The sequence below is a fragment of the Branchiostoma floridae genome, chromosome 15 (assembly GCF_000003815.2).
Source record: "Branchiostoma floridae strain S238N-H82 chromosome 15, Bfl_VNyyK, whole genome shotgun sequence".
NCBI lineage: Eukaryota > Metazoa > Chordata > Leptocardii > Amphioxiformes > Branchiostomatidae > Branchiostoma > Branchiostoma floridae.
In genome coordinates this window covers 8,915,593-8,933,466 of record NC_049993.1, presented here as the reverse complement: position 1 = coordinate 8,933,466, position 17,874 = coordinate 8,915,593, and the positions used below count along the sequence as shown (strand labels likewise).

General features: G+C 42.1%; 1 protein-coding gene across 4 annotated transcripts in view; it reads right to left on the bottom strand.

The window, feature by feature from the left end:
• LOC118431389 (hemicentin-2-like) overlaps window positions 1-17,874 on the bottom strand; it is a 99,591-nt gene that overhangs the window by 80,150 nt on the left and 1,567 nt on the right. Inside the window, exons 1-2 of one of the 4 annotated variants that reach the window (XM_035842573.1) lie at window positions 15,084-15,186; window positions 7,071-7,160 (exon numbers count right to left, since the gene is read on the bottom strand). The gene's annotated coding sequence lies outside the window, so the exon portion shown is untranslated. Of the gene's footprint in view, window positions 1-7,070; window positions 7,161-7,280; window positions 7,429-8,630; window positions 8,804-15,083; window positions 15,187-17,874 lie in introns of those variants that run through there. The other 3 variants (XM_035842576.1, XM_035842575.1, XM_035842574.1) reach the window with 3 other exon arrangements.

Genomic DNA, 17,874 nt, shown 5'->3' with positions numbered 1-17,874 from the left:
CGGACAGTCAAAAATTTGAGTCCATGTGTTTGCATTGAAAATCACAATTTTCAACTTTCATCCAGGTTATTCAAGCTAGCTATAGTTTTCGAATATCCAGCACGGTTTAGTACACGGAAGTATCTGCGAAGATACCACCTCTTACCTACTCTAGCTCTCGACGACATTGAAAGAAACTGAGTCAAGATCCATCTTCCACCAACCTGATTTATGTTTTCGGCATGCAGAAGAGAAAACTATGCCAACAATCCTACAGTAAAGAGTTTCCAAAGATACACACGTATAATGCCGATGATCAATCTTTCCAGTGAGATCAGGTAAAAAAACAACAACTTAGCTACGAGGATTGAAGAAGGCAAGTCGACATTCCAAGCGCTCTTTCTCATTTCAGAATTAAGTGAAGGAGTGATGAGGCTTTTAAAGCTATTGCATCTTTACTCACGCGTTGTCTTGTAACATTTCATCAGGAAACTTGCACTGAACATTCTTATGAACACTTATGAATGTTTAGAACCCATGAGAATGTTTTCCATTTATAAGGTTTCGTAAATGTATTTTCTCCATTCTGCTTAGAAAACTATTACCAATGAAAAACTTAGTAAGATTTAGAAATTGACTGCTTTTTTACAACGAAACAGAAGGGCCTTATAAATACGATTGCTATTCAACAACCGTTCATTGCAAAAAGAGATAGAATACATGAATAAAGATTGCCACTTCGCAATTACATCCTCTTCAAGAAGACATCTTTCTTCACTATTTCTTATTAGATTCAGTCTACGGTGAACCATTTCCGTCGTTCCTTAAGTAATTGACTACCGCACTGCTGTATACTTACTTAGTCACTAACTTCTTTGCCGTGTGGGAAAAGATATAGCAGCAATAGTTAGATTACCAATTTATGCATTTTTACGCGTTAGCAACATTAATGCACATGTAAACCGATCCAGGCACCTTCATTTAAAGTATTTCTAATGAACGATTGTATCAATAAATGCAGGAAGTTGCCAGGGACATATACATGTTTATTACCTGTGTGTCTGGGAGAGAGTATTGGGTATTTTATACGCAAAGGTAAAAAAAAAGCAATATCAATTTCAGGTTGCTTCTTATAACTCTCTCGTAATATTGCAACCAAAAGCATCCAGGTAGACAGCAATTTGATCCAACTGGCCATTCTGCCTGTCACAAATATGCTTAAGCTAAGCAAAATATTATGAAAGTGGACAGTTTGATTTCACCACGAGATATTAAGTAGAGTACCGATTCAAAAGTTGTTGAAGTACGTTTACTATCTACAGTTTTTTGCTCCTGAATATCTTCTTGTTGTAAGTCAAAAGACCCTGGTATGTCGACAAGTGAGGGATGAAAAGTGTCTCTATTTGTAGTTTTGTTTGTGTGTTGCTTGTAAACCACGTCATGGAGCAACACATGGGGAACCCAAAATCGCATCGGGAAGAAACCTTTACATGTCGATAAGTGTGGTGGGTTCCTTAACGAGATTGGGGCGTGGCTTTCCGCAAACGTGTGACCTCCATTCAACATCCTATCCGAGGAACCGCCTGACTGCTAAATCTACACCTGAGTCGAGTGAGCAACTTGGTGTTCAGGGCCATTCTCAAGGTCTGACTGTCTAAGCAGCCGCCCAAGGACACAACATTGGGACCTGTCACTGGGGATTCAAACTACGTGCCTCCAGGTTCCTAGTCAACAACACTAATCACCAGGCCACCGTGCCTGGTGACAATCATGACTTATGTTTAGACTTCTACAACATTTCTTACTTAAGACCGTGATGGAAGTTTTCGCTTGAGGGTGCGGCGATGGCTGCGGTAAATTTGCATTGTCGTCATGCACCATCCATCGTTGTTTCACGGATCATCATTATAGATGCTTGGGATTACCCGTGCATGTGCACGTGCTGAGCAAGCTTTATAATTATAAATATTTGACGAGGATGCTACACATTAATATCTTCACGCTGTTTCGCAATGAATTAGCTCTTAGATAAAGTAATGAATCAATTTTCCCCGGTACATTTCTACCTTATCTAACGCTTGTAGTGCACATGGTACCAACAATACATTTTGTAGATAATAGAGTTGTAAACATGTCTTTATAACTACATAATATGTAAATGTACGACGACCACATGTTGAGCTTTAAGCGTCATAACAGTTAAATTTTTGTACATTAATAATCATTTTCAAACAAAAAGTATGAGCTTTTATGGCCCAACATCTGCCTTGGTTCTATGACACAATGTCTGTCAGATTCTTGTACCTTAATGCAACAGCTTATGACTTTCTGTAATTATGCCAATTTCTATCGCACATATTTTCCCAATTTCGTTATTTACTTCTTGTCATGTTTACCATTTTTAGAAGACTACAAAAATCTCTTTTTCTCTTTTTTCGACATCAAGCAAAAAACAATGTTCGTCCTGATGTCATCCATAAACTTTACTTGCCGTGGCCTTATGAATGTTAATGATAGATTCGTGTTGGAATATAGCTTGGAGTAAAACACGGCCCGTTAGTGCTGAGTCTGATAAGGGTAAAAATAGACAATTTCAGAAAGCGGGACTCTTGTCGATAATGGTAAGACACTTCGGTCTTTTCAGCTTTCCCCAGTTAACCACCCACTGATGGATTCCCAAGGTGAAGGGCGCGGAATGTAATGGCTGATAATGACCACTATCAAACCAAGGAAAACTTGACTTACATTACTATACGTCTTCTCAAGATCAGCTTCGTGATCCTATCAGTCATATCTCCTCGGTTTGTGGCTCTTACGTATTCTCTTACTTCTAAGTGGTTGAGAAGAATATCTATATGACTTGATGATGATAGAATCGTGCAGTAATGCCATACCAACATGAAGACGTATTTGCATTTTATAGCAGTTTACTAAATTGAGAGGTAAGAATCATAAAAAAAAATGATGCACACTATAGAGCTTTTGAAGTTTTAAAAACAAATTTCAAGCGTCTATTCTTTGGTTGATAAAAACATAATTTATGGCACCAACTAAAACTGTGAGAGAAACAAGAGATTTCTTGTTAAAAGTGTTTGATATGATCGATGTTCAGGTTATGTAAGCTTCACTGGCTTCCTCATCTTGACAAAACATGTACAGAATAAAGTCCATCCTCACTTCTTATGTCATCTTGATAAGATTTCCATAGAAGCATGTTGTGATATGTATGTACATCATCTTTGAATAGCATCCCCAAGGACACAATAGATACAGGAAGTCTACACCAAGATCCTTTGTTATCCCTGTTTCCTACCACCACACGACCTTCTCAAGATTTATACGCTTAGCCGATAGAAGTAAAACGAATGGAAGTGAGCGAGACATTCCATTAGTGCATTATCTCGATTGTCTGTGTCGATAAGTTGCCGTGAAACCAGCAGCAGGCAGGCGTGAAGGAACGTTAATTCATCACCGACTGATTGAGTCTGAAGAGCACGAAGGAGATTAAAGAAGGGGAGACACAAGCCTTGGAGGAAACGGACGGAGATTCTATCCGTTTGGATGTGATTCTGTCTTAATGTTTACGTTACTATTACTCAGTCCTCGAATGACCTTAAGTCGAATAGCCGAGTATTTTAGCTGGTGGAAACGAGATCGACAGGTCACGTGCCGATTTCTGACGCTCCTAGCCTGACGTTGTGTCCTTAAGAAAGTTACTTTGTACTTAAATCCTCACTTCACCAGGCCGTGTGGGGTATAACTGCTGGGTGTATGGCTCAGAATCCAGAGGTCGTGGGTTCGAATCCCGCCATACTACCGATCGTGCGCCCAATAGAGAGACACTTTTTTTTTCTAGAAAGACACTTAACATCACTTTCCCCACTCCACTCAGGTGTTTACATAATTGACTTCAGTTGGGGAGGTAAATGGGAAGGGGGCGGCTTCGCCTCTCAATTTGTGCCCTAGACACAGTGGATAACAACCCAATGCCCCTACGACCTCATAAAACATATGGGGCTACCTTCACAATACCTTTTAATACCTCAATGAGAGGCATGGCCATTAAAATGACTAACGACGAACTTGCCGACGTGCAAAGGGCAAAATTAGCACGTATGCAGAATCGCTATCCTAGACTTTCTATTTCCAAATGAAATATAATTAAGAGGTGTGTGCTACAGACAATGAAGGATTTAAGTGTCTGGAAGCTCAAACAAGATGAGTTGAATCGAAGTACGTCAAACTTAGCTCCAGTCAGCAGAGTTGCATATTCATAAATTAGTCAGGAGAGTTTGCCACAAGACTAGTCAAGCAAATTCCCGGGATTAAGCGTTCTGCTTAAAGGAGGGTGCAGAGTGCTGACGAGGCTTACTGTCGTTTACGCACTGACAGCTGATTACTGCGCGCTCTTAAGGTGGTGTCTCGCTGCACTTGGGGCACCGGTGCGGCACTGTGGGGTTCGAAAGATTACTCAAAGGATTTTCATGTTTTGTTTTATTTTATTTCTGTCATATTTATCCAGGGTAACGGATTTTCAGAGATAAACAACGAATTTTCATGGGTTTTGTGTATTTTGTTGTCTAAGTCATACTTTTACGCACTACGCAATATCTGAGTTTTAAGAAATCGGTGAAAATACACACACAGCCACAGCAGTGCCGCAGTGAACGAACCCCGCAGTGCCGCACCGGTGCCCCAGGTGTAGTTAGATACCACCTTTACGCTTTGTGTATCATCTGCAGAAGGCGGAAACTTCTTCAAGAGAGCAAACTGCCCGTCAATGGCAAGACCTAGGTTACGAGTAGGAATAAATTATACGTACAGCACTGGTATTTGAAGTTTAAGTTAAGAAATGTTCTTCAACCTAGAATATTCCAGATTATAGATTGAAACATTCTACATGTAGGTACAGTTCTTTGATTGATTTTCCGATCATTGTCCTGAAAAAATTAGATTAAGTGGAAGTGATACAACAAACACAGTTATACAAGGTAAACCTGAATTGCATTAGGACACTGGTAGTTTCAAGATGACGATTTGATTATTGTATAGTAATACAACATTTTGTGGGACGTTAGTATAAAGAGGACCTAGCTAGGTTTTATGACACTACGTCATTGAAGGGGGAAACAAAATCTGTATCTTTTGCATGTTGTCCCAGACAGTTAACATTCCCTGCCCTCACACTCTGAGATAAAAGGAAGTTTACTTATTAACGTCTAGTCTGCGTCTTTTGAAGGGCAAATAGTGATTCAGGCCACTTCAGCTTCATGAATGATTTGGTCCTCAGCTTGAGCATCATACTCCTCCCAATACAGTAGCAGACAATTACCTTATACAGTGCGCTGCAAATTGTGGGTAATATCCTTCTACTCGTATCTCTTTCTTGATTCCAGCTCACACCAGTACAGCTGTACATATTAGTACTAAACACTAAGCCTATGTAATGGGAAGAAGTGGCCCTGGTCCTCAACTGTGCATGGGCCGGTGGACAAGCGTATATGTCAGGTCTACAAGCCGTTTTTACACACAAGAGGCAGTCTATAAGCCAGTCAGACGGTCGATAAAAGGTCTATCAACCGGCTTGTTTAGAACTTGCTCAAGTTCATCGACCGGTCTACAGACCCTCAGCCTCAGGTACCTTAAGGGTATGACATAGTCACACCTGGATCCAACTCTGACATCCAAGACATTGCTATCATCTTCAGCTTTATCCCTTTCCTAATTCTTAAGAAGTGGTGAACGGAGTTTTCATCCCTTAATGATGCCACAATGGGCAGACCCAGGCCGAGCCTTAATGCTGTGGTGATGGCAGAAGATCCTCTCTTTCCCGCTCGATATTGCAGGTGAAATACGAGGAGTGGCAGAGAGGCATAGCCGAGATTACGGGGCTCGTATTGCGTCTCTGGTTCTGCATTATGCAGCCCGACGTTTGAAAAGCCCTTCATTACCGCCAGCAGCTGACCCTGAGTTTGGGCTAACAAGTTTGTGCTGCGGGCAGGTCGACACGACAGAGGGGTGGTTACGTCACAGTGGCGATGATGGCATAGCTGAGGAGCGGGGCTTATTTTGTAGCCAGATGTGAGAACATTTTCATGACGCAGTGGCATCTAGTGAGGCAATTTTAGGCGGTGTCACTGGCAAAATTGAGGCAAACACCCCTGACCATTGTTGTGTCAGACATGCGCAAAGTGCTCATGGACTACCAGCTGAATAGTTATGTAATACAATAAATTTAATTGTTATTGTTGTCAAATCTGTGGCCATATTCACCATTTAGATGTACCCTTTTTACCATATTCACCATTTAGATGCTACTGTGTAACATCGACGCGTCCAGAACCCAAATACGTATTTTGCCAGAAATAAAATATAACCACCATTTTTTTTAATACGTATGTCCCCTGTCCCCTAATATTCATCAAATGATGTAATTTCATATAAATAACAAATTTAATTACGTCGCCACACAGCTATCCAGGCCGAATTCACCAATATCCATACTGAATGGGGAGGGGGGGCAAGGTTTACGATTTTCGTTCGTCCCATTGATTGTAGCTCAGCTCAATATGCAATTCATGTGCTAAGCAGGTGCGATGCAGTTATGCACCCCGCTGGAGCAATTGTGTTACTGACTCCAGCCTCAGAAGCTAATATCGCACAGAATATGATCTCTGAAGCTTAGTTTCAACCATTGTACACAGTGTATTGTTGTAACGGGCGCAAATTAGCAATATGTAAAACATCAGGGAATGTTGCGTCAAGGATAAGGGGGAGGGTGCTTATATTCGTCATCACAAAGTATATCAATATCTCCGCTTGGGTTTTTCCTAACGAAAGCCGCTGGTACATGGTAGAGAATTTGAATTATTTTCCGGACGGACAAAGAACATGTAGATTAAATAATCACACGCCTCATATACGGTGCAAGGCATTAACCAATACGACCTCAGTAATAATAGCGGCAAACTGACCAACCGAACTCTGCATACACGAATCGTACACACAGCAAAGCAAAGCAGGGGTTTTTCTCATGAGGTATATCCTTGTCAACCGTAGCCTTAGGTACAAACAACACCCACGTTACCCACCTGGCTGCTATGATAAGTCCTCGCCTCCAGTCTGGCAAGGTCCTCGGTGCCAGAGCCGACCTCCCCCGCCTGTTCCCGTCAGCCCACCGCCTGCAGCACGGATAGATAACACACGTCAGACTTACAGACCCTACACCAGCACAGCCGATGGTACAGAGATACGGCACTGTGCGATCAGTCTCAACAGCTACACGTACGTATGGTCCTCACCTACGCAAATCTTCTGCGGGCATCAGCGAGGCGGGGACCCTGCGAGCGGCTTGAGGGTAAAACACCTGTGTGTGCAGGTGCTGCTCTTAATCTCCCACTCTCCCCAGAACGAGCCGACCCCGTGAAAAAGAGACGGGCCTCACAGCAGATTTGTCACTGTCCGCCCGCCCCGTTCTTCCATTACGGCCGTTCGCTATGACTATCGATTTCTGACATTATATAGAAGGAGTTTATTAATGATTGAGCGAGCTCGCTCTCTGTGCTGAAGTCTGCTCCGCCAATTACGCTATGACGTTGTCCTTAACCCAGGGAGGGTGTTCGTATCCGTCAATAGCACAACAAAGGCGCCAACAATACTTCCTTATAGTATTGACGACAATAGACTACTCATCATTCGTACATACAACCTGAAACTGTGTTGTCGACATGTCATTTGCAGAATTTTTAAATGGTTAAAGTTTAAATAGAGTGCGGTGATATCTTTTCTTTTAATTTTGTTCCACAACAACAATCAATCAATCAATCAATCAATCAATCAATATATATATATATATACACCATGCAAAGATGTTTGCTCTCTACTTTAGTTGTTGAGAAAAACATGTTATGGATAGCTTCCAAAGATGTTGAGGTAGTTCCTATAAAGGCAGCGTTGAACGGTGCTGTAGCGCCGCCATAGTGTACTGCACATCGCGCACACAGGCCACGGCATCAACTCTGCTCATCAATTCAACTGACATACCTAAAAAAAATCGGAGTTGGTCCCGATCGATACCCAAACCCACGCACCCCACCGGTGTAGCCTCCAGAACCTGGGGAAGATTTAAATAACTATTTCCCTGTAATTGGGGGCATGGTGCGAGGACGGAGATAGCGCCGGCGGAATCAAACGCCTCAGCTAAGAGCCGTTTTCTCTTATCGGGTTTGAACAAGTTGTGAAATCCTGTTCAAGTGCAGGTAAGAGCGATCAATCCAAGGGGAACATCGCTTCCATTTGCGCAAAACGCTCGCGAAAGGCATTTTCGTAAGTGTCGTATTAGTCAGACATCCGGCTTTGCTGTTTCTCAATCGCTAAATCGGCGGGGCGAGTTTGAAATCGCCCCCGGGGGCCCAAAAGCGTAGTCCTCGTAGTGAGCATTAGTCACCTTTATCGCTGCGATTTAACGTTCCGGTCAAACGCCAGGCCGAGCAGTGGTCGTAGGCCGAGGATTTGCGTTCTACCTAAGCCGGCGTCAGTCTGTGTTATGTGTTAGGCGGGGGGACTGATGCTATAGCGGGGGCACATTCCAATAGACCAACCACCGGCTGTTGTATAACTGCCATCACTACTCCCCATCCTTACACACTTACCGTGCTGGCATGGGAGCCTCGGTGGAACTGCTCTGTCGTAATCCGTCGGTGACGCATGGGTCCCTTGGTAAGAGAGTTTAAGAAGAGGGGAGCTCCGCACTACCACTGTGTGTGTTCCGTAGCGCCGGGAGAGCTAAGAGCCAACGGCGCCCCCAGTAGCGTCTGTCAGAGGGTCGCCAGGCGTGTCCGCGGAATACGTAATGAGTCCGTCGCGTAACTTACCCGTGGAGGAACTTCAATATTTAATTTGCCTTAATGTGGCTGGTAATTTCTCCGTGATTTTGAACTCTGCAGACTGGCCTTCGCTCCAGCTGCTTAGCGAGTGTTGTGCATGCAAAATGCGGCCTTTCGATTTATTAATCAGCCTGTGGTAAACGATGTTTTTCGGGCGCGTCACAGGGTCTGGTGGGAAGAGCCCCGCTCTTAAACTCCGCGGGATTCTGATTGCCTCTCCGGCAATCACTCCGTAATGAATACTTCCAGCGAAACAAAACAAGAGGGGGCAGGAGGACCAAGAAATTACCCTTCATGAGAGACGTGCAGAGGGAAAAAAATCGTTAGCCGGCTCTACACTAACTCTTTAATATTTCATACAGCGGACGAATGAGAAGGCCCGCACGTAATTGAAGGATTTGTGGTAGTTTCGCACCTGCAGGACCATAATCAATATTGTAATTATTTCCTCCTACCTCATTTCGGGTGAGGAGTAGCACCCCAGGGCGACTGTGCCATTCTCTACCGACACTCCAGGGCCCCTCGTTCGATCACCCGCCTCCGTTTTGCCCCAGGTTTCCCCCTCAAAGTCTTCTAATTACAGATTATGTGTTTTTCGATCTCCAGACGTGCCCGCTGATACATAGATGTTAATGGAGACCCGCATGCGCAGTGGCGTGCGCGCAGGAACACCACTCAATATCAAGACTAACAATGGGATGTACCATCTACGAAAGTTGCGGGGACATAGGATTTGGAATTCCATTCGAATTACATAATGCTCCGTTTCCCTTCCAAAATAGTATTCCCACTTCCGTGGATTGTATCATTCACATTACGTCGTGCCTCATCAGAAATCTGCCTCAAACCTACGTTTCCATGATTATATTACTGTAATAAATAGTCTGCAAAACTCTGATATATAGATAAAGATAAATTGAAAGATAATCTAACGAGCTAGCTTTAAAAAAACAGCCGACAGCCAAAATTGAGTCCTTGTTTTTAGCCGTGAAGACAATTTACCACTTCCCATTAACAAATGTCCGGGAGGTCCGTCTGGGGTAAAACATATCGATCCACCTCACTTGACCGGGTCTGAGATGACCGATACACAAAACAAGCAAGACCACTGCCTCATTAGTATGCACACCGTGACATCCCGGGCATCCTTGATGGCCAGATAACCACAATGTTTTCCTTCACAACCCCGCCGGAATTCACTAAGTTTCTCCACTCTAATATTGTACTAATTCAGATATTTATGCGTTTAGTACTTGTAAATGAGACTTAAAGATTTAAAGATAACTAAATGATCTATACAGTGTATAAGCGTTTGATACTTGTAAATGAGACTTAAAGATTTGAAGATATAACTAAGTAATCTATATAGGATTAAAGTAGTCGTAAATTCTACAACTAAGATGTTTACAGCTCCTTTAGGAACAATTTAAAGTGTACTAAAGTAAAGGTATCTTTTCTTGATCTTAAAAGTTACCTAAGCCACCACACCCCAACTAGGGACCAGAGGGCACCGTGTACTCAGCCATGATATGTTTTCCGTGGTTCGCGCACCAATAATCCAAGATTCGGTTCTACTGCACCTTGGAATTTATCGTCCGATAATGAAACGATCGACCCAAGGAAATTAATCACCTGATGCTTCAATCTGTCGGCCGGAATCCTCCGAGTCGGACTCACGTCTGTGCCAGACGGCTCATTACAGCCGGGTATTTTACCTCTAGTGTTTGGTAGTCTCGCTAGTGACAGCTTTACGGTCGTATCCCATGATTCAGTGCGAAGCAGGGTTGTATTGAAAGGAGTTGTTCCAGACAAGGTTTAATGAATTTGCCACTTATAGTAAAGAAATATGCCACTTATTGGTAAAAATGCAAAAACTTATTGCATTAGGTTTGAGCACGTGTACCAGTACGGCAAGATAACGTTTAAGACACCAAACAGAATCATGTCACGTACCGTCATGATTTACACTATGTAGGGATTCCTACAATATTCCCAGAATAAGGACTTTTCCACACGCATTGCCTCTTATGGCCAAAACAGGACAGCCATAGTACAATCTATGACTAAGTTCTTCCATATATTGGAATTGTAGATTGCTGACGCAAATTAGAAGGGTGTTACAGCCATTTAGAGGAATTGTTAGCACACTTAAAACAGCTATAACACCTTCATGGAATTTATTGCATGCAACTTAAAATGGTCATGACGCATTTGGGCATTAGTAATTGGTATGCAAATGTGCTGTACTCATATATATAGGACAATGATGTGCCAGATGTTAAAACTTTAATGGTTGTAACGTTGTTTGGGTCAATGTGGCACAGGAACGTGAAAGCAGACTATCACACGTTAAGTAAAGAGCATAATCATCGTTTCTATTTAACGAGTCGGCGTAAAAGATGAAACTGTTATGACACAGTAAACCGACCGACAAAGCAGCAGCATTGAGTAATACGTGATCGTCAAGTAGCGCATATTATCTTACAAGCTGGAGATGGACAATACACTCCGTGACTCGCTCGTCAATAGTTCCTTTCACGGTTTATCACACTGAAAACGCAAACTGCATGCAGACAATTCAGAAAGGATTGCGATAAGCAGCTTTATAGAGTGTTTTGGCAAGGATGTGTCGCAGCCCTCTGTACAGTACTGATAGCTAGCTCCTAATGCTTAGTAGTCTCTGGCTGTGCAGAAAGCTTGTTAAGTAAGTACGGGTTGAGTGAAAATCTGGCACCGGCTCAACTTAAGTCTTCTCAGCCTTTTGTAAACTGCTTGCAAATATACTTTACTGACTTAGACATTGTGATATTAAATAAGTACGTGACCCTTTTAGAAAAAAAAGCATATTACAGACGTTCACTAACTGTGCAGAATACTAGGAGCTTTCAACCCAGTGACTCTTCTTTTATGAGGGTAGATAAGATAAAAGATATAGTTTCTAATCAAACGCTCTCGTGCTACTGATATTATTAGTTGAATGTCCTAAGATCCAGTTCCGGACCTGTGGTAGCCGGGGCTAGGACATTAAGAGATTGAAAAAAAAAGTTTTTCACGGAGGTATGACATCGTCGATTCATTAGTTTACGTGCTTTTAAGCTCTTGTGTTTTTCCGTTCAAATAACAAACCCTAATCTAGTCTAAAAGGTGTGTTAAGCCGGCTCTATCCCGTAGTGAATTACATGCTCGCCACGTGCGTTGGCGTGTATTACACCGTGTGATGTACGTAAACTGACGACATCTGGTCTCGGAGGCAATATCTTTTGGGGATTTACGTAGTTTAAACGAACACATATTGGATGTTTGCCAAGACAACGGCACGGGGATGTAATATTAAGTTTCAACAATGTCACACTATCACGGACGGGCCCTTACTATTTCTCTTAAACACACAAACGAAGGAATTGATGAGGACCTTTGTCCGTTCTCCCCTGGCCATGCCGCATTTTGGAGGTTGAAGATTGAGACCCTACGCCTAGAGGAAGACATGGCTGACAAATTAACTGTTAGCTTTGGTGATGATTTACCCCCTGGAAGCTTGAAAGTATTGATTTTAAAGCACGTACTTCACGAGTGCCGTGGTAGCCCTAACCTGAGCCGAGGTTGATGAGAAAACGGTGTTTCATTACTGTCATGTGTATAGAGTAATTATGATTGGTGTTTGATTGGAACACAAATATCATGTGATCTGCTAGTCAGAAAGTCATGTTATTTAAGTGTGTTTAAGTAATCTCATTTAGACATGAAATTAACGAACTTTTATCAAACCGAGACGGGGGCCGAGACAGATAAAACCTTTGGCTGCGGTGAGCTTTATTTTGATATAAGGTATCAAACTTCGACACAGCACAGAAGGAGTGAAACAAGATATTCGAGCCATCTTACAAAACGTTATCACACTGAGGTGCCTGAAGGAAAGGTAGACATCGTTGAGAAGACAATATCGTCCTTATCCACCGCGATCGTTCGTCATCCTGGTAATATCTGTAAATCGGATTAAAGTTTGTCAGCACGGCGCTATCAGGAGCGTCCATGCTCACCCCCAGCGAGCAGAGATGTACCAAACAGATCACGTGGTGCAGATCAGTGCCCTCGACTCAAACATGTTTTTAGGAATATTCTGAGTTCAAGGTTTGGGTGGAAGTATCATCGTTTGTCAGAAAAATATCATAGTACGGAAAAAAGGTGGTTTGTGGTATGTAGACTTTAAGCAAATGCTTTTATTGAAAGGTGCCACAAACAAAAAATGTGATATTTATTAGTCAGTAAAAAAAGGAAACATTGGTATTGTGGACGTCGACAAAAACAGAATACTGTTATTTCACCAAATGGATTACAAGTGTCACAAATCAAATTGGCTATATGAATATTGAAACATGATGAAGGAATTATAAGAAAGGTTCATTAAACGTAGTGTATCCTAGATTGACTGAATCCATGATGAGTCTTAAGATAACAATTTTCATTTCGGAAAATAATCCTTAGATCAAACAGAAACGTGCGTGCATGGACTCAAAATGAATTCAGAAGTTTTCGAGAATAAAGATTTAATAATTGTTGTCTGCCTGTAATAATATCATGGGTTCCTTGGGGGATATTTCTCAGTACATCATTTCTACGAGGAATATGTCCAAAAACACAAGAAAAATATTGTTACAGCAGATCGTCATAATCAGTTCAAGTCCTGGTGCAGTTTTACATTATCAAACTGTATAATGCTGTATTTGTTGCATAAGGCTTCTAAAAATAGAGGATCCCTACCTACCCACCCTAATTTCTTCAGGACGGCAATCGCAATCACACAATTTATTTTTATTGCCAAGGTCCTATTAAGGGATACACATAACAACTTGATCAAATATGTACTGAAGGATTGAAACTATTCTACAGCATATTGGAGCTCTTATTCATCTTGGAGCGCTTACACACGGTTTAAGTATTAGGAAAACTAATGACATACGTCACAAGGGATCGCGTATTAAGCTAGGGATTCGCGTGACTTTCACTGAAATTAGCTGCCATTAAAATGACTTTCTTGGAGTCAATAGGTGTATACTTTAGTGTTTTGAGCGACACCAAACGTATGATGTGAATTTTGGTGCCTAACACATTTGATTTCATACTTTACACTCAGATTTTTGTTCAAAATGAGCTCGAAGAAATGACAGGTCTTTTACAAAACCATAGGGAACCGTATGGACATTACCACTTGATGTCTCAGGAGCGTTCACCTTTGACCCATAGCGCATTTCGCTGCGCATACGCAGTTGGAACCTTGAAAAATCGAATTCACCACGTCCTGCATCCTACACTCCGACAAGTCGCCGCCGGCTATAAACTAGCGAACAGTGGTTACACTCTCAGAGGAACATTATATGACGTGAATCATGTAAATAATGGCATAGATCACCCAACAAGTTAATTCATCAAGCTGTTTAAACCCTCACCTCCTACTGTTAAAAAGACGTCATTGAGGTGATCAGTCTGGTATGGCTGTTTAAAAATTACTGACGTATCATAAACCGATCGACTCCTGTATCTAAGTATAGTCTCTAATTACGACAGTTTACGTCATAGGACTGTCGGCACTAAACTTCAACTTTGCTGCCACAAATTGCACAACAAAAACCCGCACCACCCCGATAAACGAATGTGCCTATACTGTAATAACAGGAATTAGACAGAATGTAAACTGAGCGCCATTTCATAGTAGAATTTTAGATTTTACAACAACGAGACAGTTGAATTCTACAGACTGAAACATTCTATGTTTCCCAACCTTAGAAACTTGAGTTTCATTCCAGAAAATGGTACTACCTTTTTGCGTCACATGCATCTCTACACTCTAAAGACAAAAGCATCACAAATATACTTGATGACAGTGCAATAATATTTCCCCAAATGAAAATGGGAAATAGTTCTCGTATTCTCATGTAGACAGTCAATCATGATTTGTTGTAGTAAACGTGTTTGTGGGTACGTGTACAATCATCCAGCAATCTACTGAAGATCATTTTCCTAGCTTATCCAGTGTAATGCCAATCTGTGTAAATGTACATCTTCTTTTTAATCCTGAAAACGCCATATATGCACTGCCCCCCCCCCCCCCTCCCACACAAGCACTGACATTTAGAGGATAACTTTGCGACTGAAACGGTTTCAGCACATCGCAGTTGTCATAGAGTTCTTAGAGATGTTAGAATGTTTCTCACTGAAACCTACCGGGAATCCTTTCATCCTCCAGAAGCAAAAGTCTTTCGTCAGGACATGATACCATACTGTATCTAGCTATGGCAGCGGCCATGTTGGATATAAGTTGGACCGAACAACTTTTCACGGGTCACGGGTGTGCCCTCAAATGTTCCTGATGACAAACTTCCACTAGATGTTTTATGACACAGGAAATATGTATGTAATATGTGATGAATATAGATTTTAAGAACTTTTTTGTCCTTTTGACTTTCATATTCACTTTTAAAAACTACAAATAGTGATATTTCAAACATGGGCCGATCTCTAGAAGCCATAAAGGAATCTGTAGGTTAGAATGTTCTGCTACTTTCAAAATGGGTTTTGATTGGTTGAAAGCAGAATTACATCAAATGAAATGTCTTCTATAAATACATAGCTCCAGGGTCGTTGGCCACCGATTCGTTCGTGGTAAGGAGTTGACCTGTAATACAGGTGAAAAAGTTTAAAAGGTTCAAACTTGAGTACATTTCATTTCTTGACAATTTTGTGGAATATGAACACAAAAATTTTCCAGATTGAGAAAGATGCCGTAGTTTTGCTTGAGAAATGTATTTTAGACGTTTCTAGAACATTTGGCAGAAATAAGATTACAACCACCTTAGGACAATCTTTGGACAATGGAAATTCAGAAGATTTCTGGACGCTTTGAACGGATAGGTACATATTTTACATAGTCTTTTAATTTAATTCCTTAGCGATATCGATCAGCAAGTGTTTTTGGATTGCTGAACATAAAAAAGTCCCCCACAACTCATAATACTTAACAAGATAAGATCATACTGTAAATTAGGGCTGGGTATCGGTACAGCGTACCGGTACAAAACCGGTTTTTCTTATTGGACCGGTCCAGAAAAACCGGACCTGAAAAAATTGGGTGGACCGAATGTTGGACCGATTGGAAATTTAACAGATTATTTTATAAGGCATTCAAACGTTTTGGCGCTTGCAGGTGGAAAAAAATAACAAGAGTGAAGTAGAGTAGAGTTTATAATAATTTCTACCAAGTTTTACAGCCAATCGTACAGGTGCAGCTAGCATTGTAGGATTTTAAAACACCAGTGTACGTCTAATACACCACCAAACAGATTTCTTTCTAGTGAAATGGACCATTGGTATGAGTCATACTGAAACAGGTCCAGGTTCAGGTCCGGACCTGGACCTGATCCTTTGGACCTGAACCGGACCTGGACCTGAATTTTCTGTACCGGTGTGACAGCGATCTCGCCCCCCCGGCGATCTCGCCCCCCCGGGGGGCGAGATCGCTGGCGGGTTCGGCCCGCTGTAGCGTTGGCGCCGCCCCCCCCGAGGGCGGCTGGGTACTGCATATTAGGAGTGCGCTACGTGGTGTTATACTGCATCTGGGGAGTAACGTATATGGTGTGTTATCTGGTTCCTATATGGCACCTAATTACCGAACCCCACGATGTCCTACCTCGTAAGCCCATACTATATTGTTCGGTGCTAACATGCCATTGAAATTAATGAAAAGACAATTTTTGCAGCTGAGGTGGCATAAAAACACTGCTACTGCGAACGTATAAATCAACACCGTCTATGGTGCGGAATACGTCAGCTATATGTTTTCAATTTGTCACAGTGTTTTCTTTCTTGTGCTGGAAACATTTCCAAAGCACTAACAAAAACACACGTGAATAATAGTTTCTCATTATAAACACTATCTACGCGCAAGTTGATATAGCTGTTGCTAAATGCTACACAAACACTGGTAAAGTACCTGTCTTAAGAAACACGGGTAAATGCATCAGTTCCTAAATACTAGAAAAAACAGTCATGTTGGAGGTGAAGATATCCCTTGGCCAGGTGCATATACCAAAATGTGCGTTATTCTAATTAATACCTAATATTTGCATAATTAATAAAGACATTACATAGTTCTTTTGTGGTCACTTCATGGTAGAGACTTCATATGGGAGATATATAGGTTGCTTGCGGACAGGTGAATACAATGAAATACATCTTATGTCAAGACTCAGGTATATGAAATAATGGGAATACAAGGGACCCAACCCTCCTTGTCTGAAACAAGTTCAACTATCTTATTACCATGTAATTACGTTAATATTGATACTATGAATGGAGTTATGTATCAAACTCGTGTACTTATATCATTCTGAAACTACATTTTGTGATTTATACCAATCAACTTCTAAAATGTCATGTAAACCCGTTTTTTTGGAGGGGGGCGAAATCGCTAAAGGGGGGCGAGGTAGGGGGGCGAGATCACTAGCCGGGGAGGGCGAGATCGCTAGTGATTTCGCCCCGGGGGGGCGAGATCGCTAGTGATTTCGCCCCCGGGGGGGCGAGATCACGGGGGGGCGAGATCGCTGTCACACCGGTACCCAGCCCTACTGTAAATCGTTCTACGGGTTGTTGCCATAAGAGCCATTTTACCACGCATGGCTTTCAGTCTATCTCCATCTAACATAAGTTGGAACATTTTGAATTGCACCGCAAGCCTGCATTATCGATCCACCATATTAAATTTTGGGTAGATTCATTACGTTTCGATGTAGTGTCGGCGGTCGTTCCCTCTAGTGGTGACCTTCCTCCTCTTCAATGTCAAGTCGCCTTTTTCCTGCCAAGTGACCTTCACTACCGGCAAAGTCAAATCCTTCTTGGTGTCTATTAGACCCCGGGCCATCGTGCTATTACAGGTCAGGGCTATTGACCTTCCGGACTAAGATACTACGCCATAGTATGTCCCTCTTACACCATATCTGATAAGGTCGTTCGGGACAGG